Genomic DNA, 12,075 nt, shown 5'->3' on the forward strand with positions numbered 1-12,075 from the left:
AGGAGAGAGGGTGGCTGCCCGGAGGTTGTACCTAGAACAGTAAGCAGAACTAAGGACTCCAAGGATCTGGCCCCTTCATACCTCCCCAGTCTCAGTCATTCAACAGATAGTTATGGAGGAATTATTCTGGCCTTAACCTAGTACTATGAGCTGGGGATCAGGTAGGCAGCAAGACAGTGATAATGTTCTAAGTATTTTCTGATTAATTGGAAAGACAATCTTACTCAGCAGAGACTCTAGCTCTATTTTTCAGGTACAGAAGCTTAAGCACAAGGAGGCTAGCTGCCTTACCCAGAATGGCTCTGCTGGTTAATCCAGGCAGACTATCCTACTTTCAGATCTGACACAATCTCTACTGTGGAGATGAACAGAACTCACTTCACTCAAGCCTGATCATAAGACTCACCCAGGGCGCCCATAAAACAAAACAAAACAAAACAAAACAAAACAAAACAAAAACCAAACTCAGTGATTTTGATTCAGTAAATCTGGGATGGGTCTTGAGAAGTCAGTTTTTATTTTCTGAAGGGGAAACTCTTTTTTAATTAATACCTTTGGTTTTGAATTAATAATCATTTAATTGTAGTAAACACTTGCAATTTCTTCAAATATACCTCTTTTCATCTTTGTTCATTTGTACCTCCAGCTTCTCCTACAAAGCACCTGCTCCCTTCAACTGAACTGATGGACTCCTTTAAGGCACAGCTCGCATCCAAAGAAAAGTTAATTGCCCTTCAGTGCAGACCCCATTTTGGGAATATCTGTTTAATTTCAGGAAGTTCATTGTCATATAATTTCCTGTTTATCTGTCTCCTCAGTCCCCTGGGACCTATAGGCAGGACTGTATCTTACACATTCCTGTATCCATCCATCAAGAATACCGACGGATACAGCTTTGATAACTGCTAACATGAAGATTTATTAAATGCGCAAGAGGGGAAAATCTTATTCCCTTCACTTATCGTGAGTCATAAGTTCCAGTTTTAAGGTCCCAAAACCACCGAGGGTGAAGCTCATGAACCTGAGTTGGAAAACTAGCAGACCTGGTGAGTGCATTCCAATCTGTTATACTATTTAAAAACTGGGAGATTTCAACAAGAACAACAAAAAATGGATTTCTGGCTTCTGAGAAGTCAGGCCACTCTGAGCCCCAATTCTCATGAAGCAACACTGGCCAAGGCCAAGGCCAAGGCCAAGGTGCCTGCCTCTCTTGGATAGCCCAGAGGTGTCAGGCTTCTCTCTTTGATTTCCTGCCGGCCCGGTGGGCATCAGAACTTGCAGGAACCCCCACCCCCCAACCCTCTTGACCATTTTCCCTGCCAGCGCTTTAACTGTGTTAGCCAGATTGGGCTGCGATTCACCTGATGAAAAGAGGCTTTAAGTTGGTGCCAGGCAGAGGGAAGACAAATTAGGAAATCTGAACCCGGCTCCTTCCTTTTAATGTCTTTTCCTTGATTCCCTCCAAACCCCTGTTTTCCTAGGAGTGTCTAGGATATCACTACTCGGCTTTTCCTCCATTGTTTCCAAACCAAAAAGGCCAAAGTAGTAAAATCTTACTGAGCAATGCACAGCTTTCCCGTACCAATCTCAGGGCACTTGCCCATTCTCCTGCTCTCCTGACCTTCACATGGTACTTACATATATCGGACACGTTTAAACTTTAATGTCACCCTTTTCATAGTCCAGACTAAGACTCTTTTCCCAAGCCCAACATTCACGAGAAAATATGCATTCTCTTGAGATAGTTCCACAGGCTACTGCGTGGGCTGACATGGGGAAATGAGGAGGATTTAACATGTTAAGATAAAGGGCTCCATTGTTTACAGCAGCCTCAGAGAGGAGAGCCCTCAACTGCTGGGCAAGTGCGGAGGTGGGAATGAGCCCACCTTGTAACTCAAAGCAGATTGCAGCTGCTTCCCAAAACGGGCTGTGCTCCACAAGAGAACAGATGTGTTTTTGTTGTTGTTGTTGTTTTTTTCCTTAGGGCATCGTTATTCTAACAGAAGTTGTCTTTCGTTCCTTCCACAAAGAATATTCTAGATGCTATGGGATAAAGACAGCCAACACAGCTTGCCCCTCTCTCCTTGACCCTCGAATTCCCAACCTCTCTATGGAGAGAAAGCAGTCTTGTCTTGGGCGTGTTCAGTCACCCCACACCACGACTCAGCCTCTCCGGAGCAGACCCTGGTGGGGACACGCTAATGTTTGCCTTGGGAACCTTGTGCTCAGTGATACAGAGGTTCAGCATTTTCAGAACTGATTGCTAGCCAGCCGTGAGCATGTTGGAAGTCACTTACAGCCCTTGTAAACTGCCTCTTTGACCACTGCGGGGCAATTCAACTTTCTATGTGTCTTGAAATGGCTTGGGATAAAGGTGATTTTAAATAAAACTTATTGCCTGTAATTCTTACCATTTCATAAAGCAAGAGGAAATTCTTCATTTAAGTCACCTTTTAATGACCCTTTATTTCTAATACTTCGACCCCTTTACACCATTTTTGCAAAATTTCTTAAAACACAACCGACTCCGGAAGTGAAATTCATTAAGGGTGAAACTAAGCCTATCTTTGGGAGTAAGCCTGGACTAGGCTAAAGGAAGCAGTATTCAGAGTTTTTAAAATATTTTAATTTCTTATTGTTCTTAACTCAGAAGCAGTTGTTCTGAATGCTATCTGATAAGGAGTAAATATTAAAGTGATCACAATTAGCTAGATTAACTACCACATTTACAGTTCAGCATTAGACAATGATCATAAAAGAACAATTTTAAAGCAAAGTGAAACACATGGAAAAAATGTATATTTGCGGGACACCTGAGTAGCTCAGTCATTTAAGGGGACAACTCTTGACTTTGGCTCAGCTCATGATCTCAGGGTCATGAGATCGAGCCCCACGTTGGGCTCTGCACTCAGTGAGGTGTCTGCTTGCCCCTCTCTCTCCCCTTAAGCCTCTCCCTGCCGCTCTATCAAATAAATGAATAAAATCGTTAAAAAAAGGTATGTTTGCTATTAAGGGTTCTAGTCCCAGGGTTCCACTGACTTTATTCAACCTCAACAAGACATTCAGCCTCTCTTTTCTCATGTAAAATGAGAGGGTTGGGTTAAAGTGTCTCCGAGGTTTAATATTCTGAATTTACACTCTATTTATCTCTCCCGCCAGAGGACTCCAGCATCTCTTATTGCCTCCTCACTGTGGAACGAAGTGACCACCCTGTAGGTGGCATCTGAATCTTCCCAGTGACTTCCCTGTACAGGGCTCCATCTCCTGTCTGGGACCCTCTACTCAGTTAAGGGAAATGGGTGGGTACACCTTAGCTGTTACGTTATGTTGTGTCCTTCATGCTTGATTCCACATTCATGTCACTGTCAGGCCTCCTCACACATGAGAGAAGAGATTGTCCACAACTCCTGAGTAAATAAGGGCCACAACCTCCGCCTGCGTGTAGAGGATTAGACAGGGTAGCATCTCAACCTGCTGCAAGAATGCTCTAAACGAAAATTTGAGTTTCCTGAAATTGCCATTTGTATTTTTGTGGGGAAGGGTAAGGGAGGAGGCCTAAAGTTTTGCCATTTGTTTTTTAGGTTAATTAATACTCTTTCTCACCTCCAATCCTCTTTAACCATTTTTCCTCCTTAGAACGCACCACCCTCCCCAAGTTTTCATAAGCTAGTTCATCTCTCATCTTTCCCAGCTGCACCAGGGAAACACTCACCAGTGTGTCTCTTTGGTAGATATTATACCAAGATTCCATTAGCATCTATTTCAACCTTCTGCTAGTGAGCCTTCATTTTCTGAAGAGTCTAGAAGACTCAAAAATAAATTTCTGTGACTCCCTTGCAGCTAGGGTTCCAGACTGATTCTGGTTTCGTCAGTGAGGTACAGACATGCTTTGTTTCGCTGTGCTTTGCAGATGTTGTTTTTTGAACCAACTGAAGATTTATGGTAACCCTGCATCAAGAAGTCTGTCAGTACTATTTTCCACTAGCATTTGCTCACTTTGTGTCTCTACGTCACATTGTGGTAATTTTCATAGTATGTTAAACTTTTCATTATCATTAATTACATTTGTTATGGTGATCCGTGATAAGGGATCTTTGATGTAACTACTGTAATTGTTTTGGGGCACCATGAAGGTGCCCATATAAGACGGTAAACCTAACCGGTAAATGCTGTGCGTGTCCTGCTGCTCCACCGACCCGCTGTTCCACCATCTCTCCCTCTCCTTGGGCCTCCCTATTCTCGGAGACAGTAGAATAGTGAAATTAGGCCAATCAATAATCCTGCAATGACCTCTACGTGCTCGAATGAAGGAAGAGTCGCACGTTTCTCACTTTATAAATCAAAAGGTAGAAATGATTGATCTTAGTGAGGAAGGCATTTCAAAAGCCAAGGTCAGCCAAAAGCCAGGCCTCGTGCTCTAGTTGGCCAAGTTGTGAATGCAAAGGAGGAAATTAAAGGTGCTACTCCAGTGAACACGCACATGATAAGAAAGCAAAGTAGCCTTATTGCTGATACGGAGAAAGTTGCAGTGGTCTGGAGAGAAGATCAAAGCAGCCACAACATTCCATTAAGCTAAAGCCTAATCCAGAGCAAGGCCCTCACTCTATTCAATTCTATGAGGGCTGAGAGAGGAAGCTAAAGAAAAGTTTGAAGCCAGCAGAGGTCGATTCATAAGGTTTAAGGAAAAGACGCCGTCTCTGTGACATAAAAGTACAGGATGAAGCAGCAAGGGCTGACAGAGAAGCTACAACAAACCATCCAGAAGATCTAGCTCAGATCATGCATGAAGGTGGCTACACCGAACTACAGATTTTCAATGTAGATGAAGCATATCCTATTGGAAGAAGTAGTGCCCCGTAGGACTTCTGTAGCTAGAGAAAAGTCATTTGCAAATATCTCCCTCCATTCAGTAAGTTGCCCTTTTGTTTTGGTTTCCTTTGCTACGTAAAACCTTTCTCCTTTGATATAGTCTCATTTGTTTATTTTTGCTTTTGTTGCCCTTGCCTGAGGAGACAGATCCAAAAAAAAAAAAAAAAAAAGAAAAATCACTGGGACTGATGTCAAAGAGTTTACTGCTTATGCTTTCTTTCAAGAATTTTGTGGTTTCCACTGTTACATTTTGAGTTTATTTTTGTATACGGTGTATGAAAGTGGTCCAGTTTCATTCTTTCCCATGTATCTGTCCAATTTCCTCAACACCATTTATTGAAGAGGCTGTCTTTTCACCACTGTATATTCTTACCTCCTTTGTGGAAGATTAATTGACCATATAAGCATGGGTTTATTTCTGGCCTCTCTTTTCAGCTGCATTGGTCTGTGTGTCTGTTTTGTGCCAGTACCATAGTGTTATGATTACTTAGCTTTGTAGTATAGTTTGAAAACAGGGAGTGTGATTCCTCCAGCTTTGGTCTTCCTTCTCAAGATCACTTTGGTTACTTGGAGTCTTTTGTGGTCCTGTGCAAATTTCAGAATTAGTCGTTTGAGTTCTGTGAAAAATGCTCTTGGTATTTTGATAGGGATTGCAACGAATCTACAAATTGCTTTGGGAAATATGGACATTTTAATAATATTAATTCCTCGAATCCATAAGCACAGGTTGATTTTTCCATTTATTTGTGTCTTTACTTTTTTTCATCAAGGTTTTACAGTTTTCAGAGAACAAGTCTTTTATGTCTTTGGTTAAATTTATTCCTAGATAGTTATTCTTTTTGATATAATTGCAAATGGGATTGTTTTCTTAATTTCTTTCTAGTACTTTGTTATTAAAGTACAGAAATGCCACAGATTTCTGTATATTAATTTTGTATCCTGTGACTCACTGAATTCATTTATTAGTTTTTTGATGGAGTTTTTAGACTTTTCCCTATATAGTATCAAGCCATCTGCAAATAGTGAGTTGTACTTTTTCCTTTCCAATTTGGATGCCTTATATTTATTTATTTTTTTGCTTGATTCTCTGGCTAGGACTTAGAATACTATGTTTAATACAAATGGCATGAGTGGGCATCCTGTCTTATTTCTAATTTTAGAGAAAAACTTCTCAACTTTTCCATATTGAATATGATGTTTGCTATGGGTTTGTTATACATGATCTTTATTATGTTGAGGTATGTTCCTTTTATACTCACTCTGTTGAGAGTTTTTAATCATAAGTGCATGTTAAATTTTGTTAAATGCTTTTTTTCACATCTATTGAGATGACCACATGATTTTTACCATTCATTTTATTAATGTGGTATATCACATTGATTTGCAGATACTGAATCATTCTTGTATCTCTGGAATAATCCCACTTGATCATGGTGATCTTTTTAATGTACTGGTGTATTTGGATTCTAATATTTGTTAAGAATTTCTGCATCTATGTTTATCAGCAATATTGGCCTATAATTTTCTTTTTTTGTGGTGTCTTTGCCTGGTTTTGGTATCATGGTAATGCTGGCCTCATAGAATGATTTTTGAAGCATTTCTTTGCCCTCTTTTTTTGGGGGGGTTAATAATTTGAGAAAGGTAGATATTAACTCTTCTTTAAATATTTGGTAGAATTCACTTGTGAAGCCATCTGGTCCTGACTTTGTTTATTGGGAGTTTTTTAAAATTACTGATTAAATTTCATCATTAGGAATTGTTCTGTTCAGATTTTCTAATTCTTTGTTGTTGGGGGTCTTAGCAAATTGTTGTTTCTAAGAACTGACCCAATTTTCACTTAACCAACTGAGCCACCCAGGCGCCCCAAGTTCCTTTGTGTTTCTGTAGCATCTGTTATAACTTCTCTTTTACTTCTAATTTTATTTCTAATTTTCATATCTATTTGAGTCCTCTGGTTTTATTCTTTTTTTTTTTTTTCCCCTCTCTCAAGATGAGTATGGTTACAGGTTTATCTATTTTGTCTTTTCAAAGAATCACTTCTTCATTTCTTTGATGTTTTCTATTGGACTTTTAGTCTATTTCATTTGTTTCTACTCTGATCTTTATTATTTCCTTCATTCTATCAACTTTGGGCTTTGTTTGTTCTTTTTCTAGTTCCTTTAGACATAAAGTTAGATTATTTTTTGAACTTTATCTTGTTTCTTGAGGTAGGCCTATATGCTTTAACTTTTCCTCATAGACTTGTTTTTGCTCTGTCCCATATATTTTGGAATATTGTATTTCCATTTTCATTTGTCTCTAGGAGTTTTTTTTATTTCCTCTTTGGTTTCCTCATTGACCCATTGGTTGTTTAGTAGCCTATTGTTTAGCTTCTATGTGCTTGTGTTTTTTCCACTTTTCCTCTTGTAATTGATTTCTAGTTTCATACTGTTCTGGTGGGAAAAGATGCTTGATATATTTGCTTCTTACATTTATTGAGACATATTTTTGGCCTAACATGTGACCTATCCTGGAGAATATTGCATGTGTACCTGAAAACAATGTGTATTCTGCTGTTTTTGTATGGAATGCTCTGTATATATTTAAGTCCATCTTGACTAACGTGTCACTTAAAACCAATGGTTCCTTATTGACTTTTTGTATGGATGATCTATCCATTTGATGTAAGTGGGTTTTAAATCTTCTACTATTGTTGTGTTACTGTCAATTTCCCCCTTTATGTCTGGTAATATTTGTTTTATGTATTAAGCTGCCTGTATGTTGGGTGCATAGATATTTACAAGTGTCATACCCTCTTGATGAAATGATCCTTTTATCATTATGTCTTTCTCTTGTTACAGTCTCTGTTTTAAAGCATATTTTGTGGGGTGCCTGGGTGGCGCAATTGCTTAAGCATCCAACTCTTGGTTTTGTCTCAGGTCATGATCTCAGAGTTGTGACTGAGCCCCACATCGGACTCTGCACTCAGGGCAGAGTCCTGTTTGTCCCTCTCCCTCTGCTCCTTCCCCGACTCTCTCTCCAATAAATAACAAATCTTTTTTTTAAAAAAAAAAAAGTCATTTTGCTTTTTTCCCCTATTTATTTGCATGTGAAATCTTTTTCCATCTCTTCATTTTCAGTCTGTGTATATCTTTAGATCTCAAGAGAGTCTCTTATAGGTAATGTGTAGATGGGTCTTGTTTCTTTATCCATTCAGCCACACTATTTCTTTTGATTGGAGCACTTAGTCTATTTACATTATTGATAGATATGTACTTACTGACATTTTGTAGTTTTTTAGTTGTTTTTGCGGTTCTCTGTTCCTTTTTCTCTTGCTTCCTTCTCTTGTGATTTGGTAACTTTCCTTAGTGTTACATTTTTATTCCTTACTCTCAATTTTTTTGTGTATCCATTATAGGTATTTTATTTCTGGTTACCATAAAGTTCATATACAACATCCTAGGTATATACCAGTCTATATTAAGTTGATGGTCACTAAAGTTTGAGCACATTCTAAAACATTAGATTTCTACTCCACTGTATGTTTTGTTTTTGACACCATATTTTACATATATTTTGTGTAGTCTCCGACTAATTATTGTAGATGTAGAGGATTTTACTACTTTTGTCTTTTAATCCCCATAATAGTTATATAAATGGTTGACCCAGTACCTTTACTGTCTATTCACCTTACCAGTGAGATTTTTTCTTTAGTAATTTTCTTATTGCTAATTATGACCTTCCTTTTCCTTTTTAATGAAGTACGTTCAACATTTCCTGTAAGGCCAGTTTATGGTGGTAAACTCCTTTAGCTTTTGTTTGTTGGGGATACTCCTCACCTTCCATTCAGTTCTGAATGATAACCTTGCCAGATAGAGTCTTTTTGGCTTTGTTTCTTCCTTTCAGCAGTTTGAATATATCGTGCAACTCTCTTCTGGCCTATAAAGTTTCTGCTGAAACACCAGTTGATAGTTTTGTAGGGGCTCCCTTGTATACAACTAGTTGTTTCTCTCTTGCTGCTTTTAACACGATCTCTTTAATTTTTGACACTTGGATTATAATGTGTCTTGGTGTGGTTATCTTCAGGTTCTTCTTTTTGGGGCTTTCTGTACTTCCTGGAGTTGGATGTTTTCTTCCTTCACCAGGTTAGGAAAGTTTTTAGGGATTATTTCTTCAAACAGGTTTTCTGTCCCTTTCTCTCTCTCTTATCCTTCTGGGACCCCTATCTAAGTGTTAGTATGCTTGATGTCATCCCTTCAACTATCCTCATTTTAAAAAATTCTTTTTCTTTTTGCTCTCATTGGGTGATTTCCACTCCCCTGTTTTAGAGAAGTTGATTTGTTCTTCTGCATCATTTAATCTGCTGTTGATTCCCTCTAGTGTATTTTTAATTTCAGTTATTGTATTCTTTCAGCTGATCAGTTCTCTTTTTGTATTTTCTATCTCTTTGTTGAAGTTCTCATTGCATTCATCTATTCTTCTCCCAAGATCAGTAAGCATCTTTGTAACCATTTCTTTGTCTGGTAGATTATTTACATCCATTTCATTTATTTCTTTTCTGAAGTTTTATCTTGTTCTTTCATTTGGAACATAATCTTCTGTCTCTTCATTTTGCCCGACTCTCTGTTCTATGGATTAGGTAGATCAGTTATGTCTCCTTGTCTTGAAGGAGTAGCTTTATGTAGAAGGTGTCTTATAGAACCCCGAGGTGCAAATTCCCCTGGTCACCCACCCCCTCTGGATATGGCAGGGTGGAGGACCACCCACTGGTTGTTGTAGGGTGAGATTATCTAGGGCTGTGCCATTGTCACCGGTCAGGGGCGGTGGGGAGGAGTCACTTGGGAGTAGCGCAGGCCAGGGTGGGTGGGCTGCAGGGAAATGCCAGGGCAGGGCAAGCAGTACTAGCACTGTAGATGGAGAATGTCAGAAGTGATACCTGCGAGGCAGGGCAGCTTCTCAGGGTAGCCAGGTAAAGGGGAGAGAAAAAAAAATGGCATCCACTAGTATTTCTATCCTTGGAGAAGTTTCCAACAGATCTCCAAATTAGTTCCATGCCCTAAATTTAGTCAATTAAATTAGTCAATGAATGTCATTCACATGTAACACAAACACTTTTCAAACTATTGTTTCTGCTCTGGGACTCAGAACAAGTGAGACTGTGCACAAGCCCTTTAATTAAGAGCAGAGTCTTAGTTTCCTACTGTCCTCTGGCTCTCCTGGACTTAAGCCCCACTGGTTTTCAAAGCCAGATGTTATGGGAGCTCATCTTCCTAGTGCAGGTTTCTTGGGTTAGAGAGCCCGATGTGGAGGTTGGGTCCTTATTCCTCAGAGAGGGCCTTTGCAATTGTGTTATCTTCCTGTTTGAAGGTTGCCATGCTGGGTGGTGTGGGTCCTGAGTAGACTGCATCTCTGCCTCCCTTGTCTTGATGTGACTTTTTCTTTATATCTTTAGTTCCATAAAATCTTAGTTTTACTAGTCTTCAAGTCATTCTCAGAGATGTTTTATATGTAGTTGTAGTTTTGGTGTGTCTATGGAAGGCAGTGAGCTCTGAATTTTTACTGCAAATCCAAACGTGCTATTTCTAGAAGCTGTCTGGTAGCCAAAACCTAGATGCATTTTTATCTGCAGGTTGCTGAATACAGTGCAGGATGAAATCACAGACTTGCCACATCTCTTACCTGAAAAACTACACATACCCCAGACCATTCATCCTAGAATGTCTCTATACTATGTAATTTTACAATGTAATATACTTTAAAGTCATTGCTTTTTGTTTCTGGTTATAATATTGTATAATTATAGTATATATTGTATATAGCCCTATACTATTCAAGGTCTAAGAAGGTAGAGATTTATTATTTTTGTCATATGGAACACCTAATATAATGCCCACACAGAGTCGGAGATAAATAAAATGTGTAAATGAAAATCTTTTTGTGATCATTAAGCACCTAGCCAGTTCTCCATAATATTAAATTAAATGTAATTTATTTTGGCAAAGAATTATAATATAAATGCTAACAATACTGAACCATGCTGTGTTAGAAACAACAGATATATGCTTTCTCATTCTATAGTTGTTTTTAATTTTATTTGCTTTAAAAATTTTCAAATATAGCTGAATACCTTTCATCTGCCCAATAAATATTTCATTTCTGTAATTTTTTAAAAATCAGCTTCAGTTTGCCTTCTCACTAAAGTTTGATTCATTCATTCATTCCAAGAACACTGGGAACGCAGGATGGGAAAGCTATGACCCCAATCCACTTTTTAGTAACTCTGGCAAGAAGTTACCAGTCAATTCTAGATTACTCCCCTCAAGTAGAGAACTGGTTGTACCGTATAAACAAAGGTTTATATTTGTTCTTACGACACATGGTATTTTTTCCTACCAGATTTTCCACCTACCTATTCCACTTAGACTAATTTAAAAAAAAAAAAAAAGAGTGTATACTTTCTTGAAGCGCACATTATTAGAATCGCTCAGACAAAAAGACATGAAACATGACAGGACACATCAAGATCTTGTTGCTGCTACTACTAGATTTTGGGAACTGATTTTCCTCTCGCTGTTACCACTACTAAAAATAACTAATACTTACTGGGGCATAAGGCACCAGAAACTCCAGACCCTACAGCTCCACTAGGTAATTTCTTTTGTTATCCTCATTTTATAGATAAAGAACCTGAGAGATGAAAGAAGTCACAGATTTGCCTAAGATGATGGAGCTGGAAGTTGAAGCAAGTTTTCCTCCAGACCCATGTGGCTTTATATATTTCATCAACAAGTGAATTATTTCTAGCTTCATAATCATTTTAAAGAAAAAAAAGAAAGCAAAATCTTGTTGAATACTGAAGAAGCTTGAGTTGTGTATTTCCGGCGCGAGTATAGGCTCTCTAAAAGTCTGGATTCTCCAAAATCTACTGATTGATTCATTCACACAATCATCTAACAAGCTATGTAAACCAGGTTCCTGTTAAGCAACCAGTAAAGGGTAGCTATGACGATGAGGATGGGTCAAGAACAGGCTGGTGGAGAAGACAGGCACATAAATAGTTGAAATACAGTTTTTAAAGTGATGACACAAGTATGTTAGTAGTTCGCAACTGAGCTGTAACAACACAATGACAGACAATGTAAGTACACATTTAACTACTTTTTTTTTGTCACTTGTGATGGTTAACTTTTTGTCTCAACTTGACTGGACAAAAGGTGCCCAAATTAA

At 38.6% G+C, this 12,075-nt stretch overlaps 1 protein-coding gene across 4 annotated transcripts in view; it reads right to left on the bottom strand.

The window, feature by feature from the left end:
• PDE5A (phosphodiesterase 5A) overlaps positions 1 to 12,075 on the bottom strand; it is a 149,768-nt gene that overhangs the window by 36,827 nt on the left and 100,866 nt on the right. The gene's annotated exons all lie outside the window — the stretch shown is intronic.

Source organism: Mustela erminea, chromosome 2, assembly GCF_009829155.1.
Source record: "Mustela erminea isolate mMusErm1 chromosome 2, mMusErm1.Pri, whole genome shotgun sequence".
Classification (NCBI taxonomy): Eukaryota; Metazoa; Chordata; class Mammalia; order Carnivora; family Mustelidae; genus Mustela; species Mustela erminea.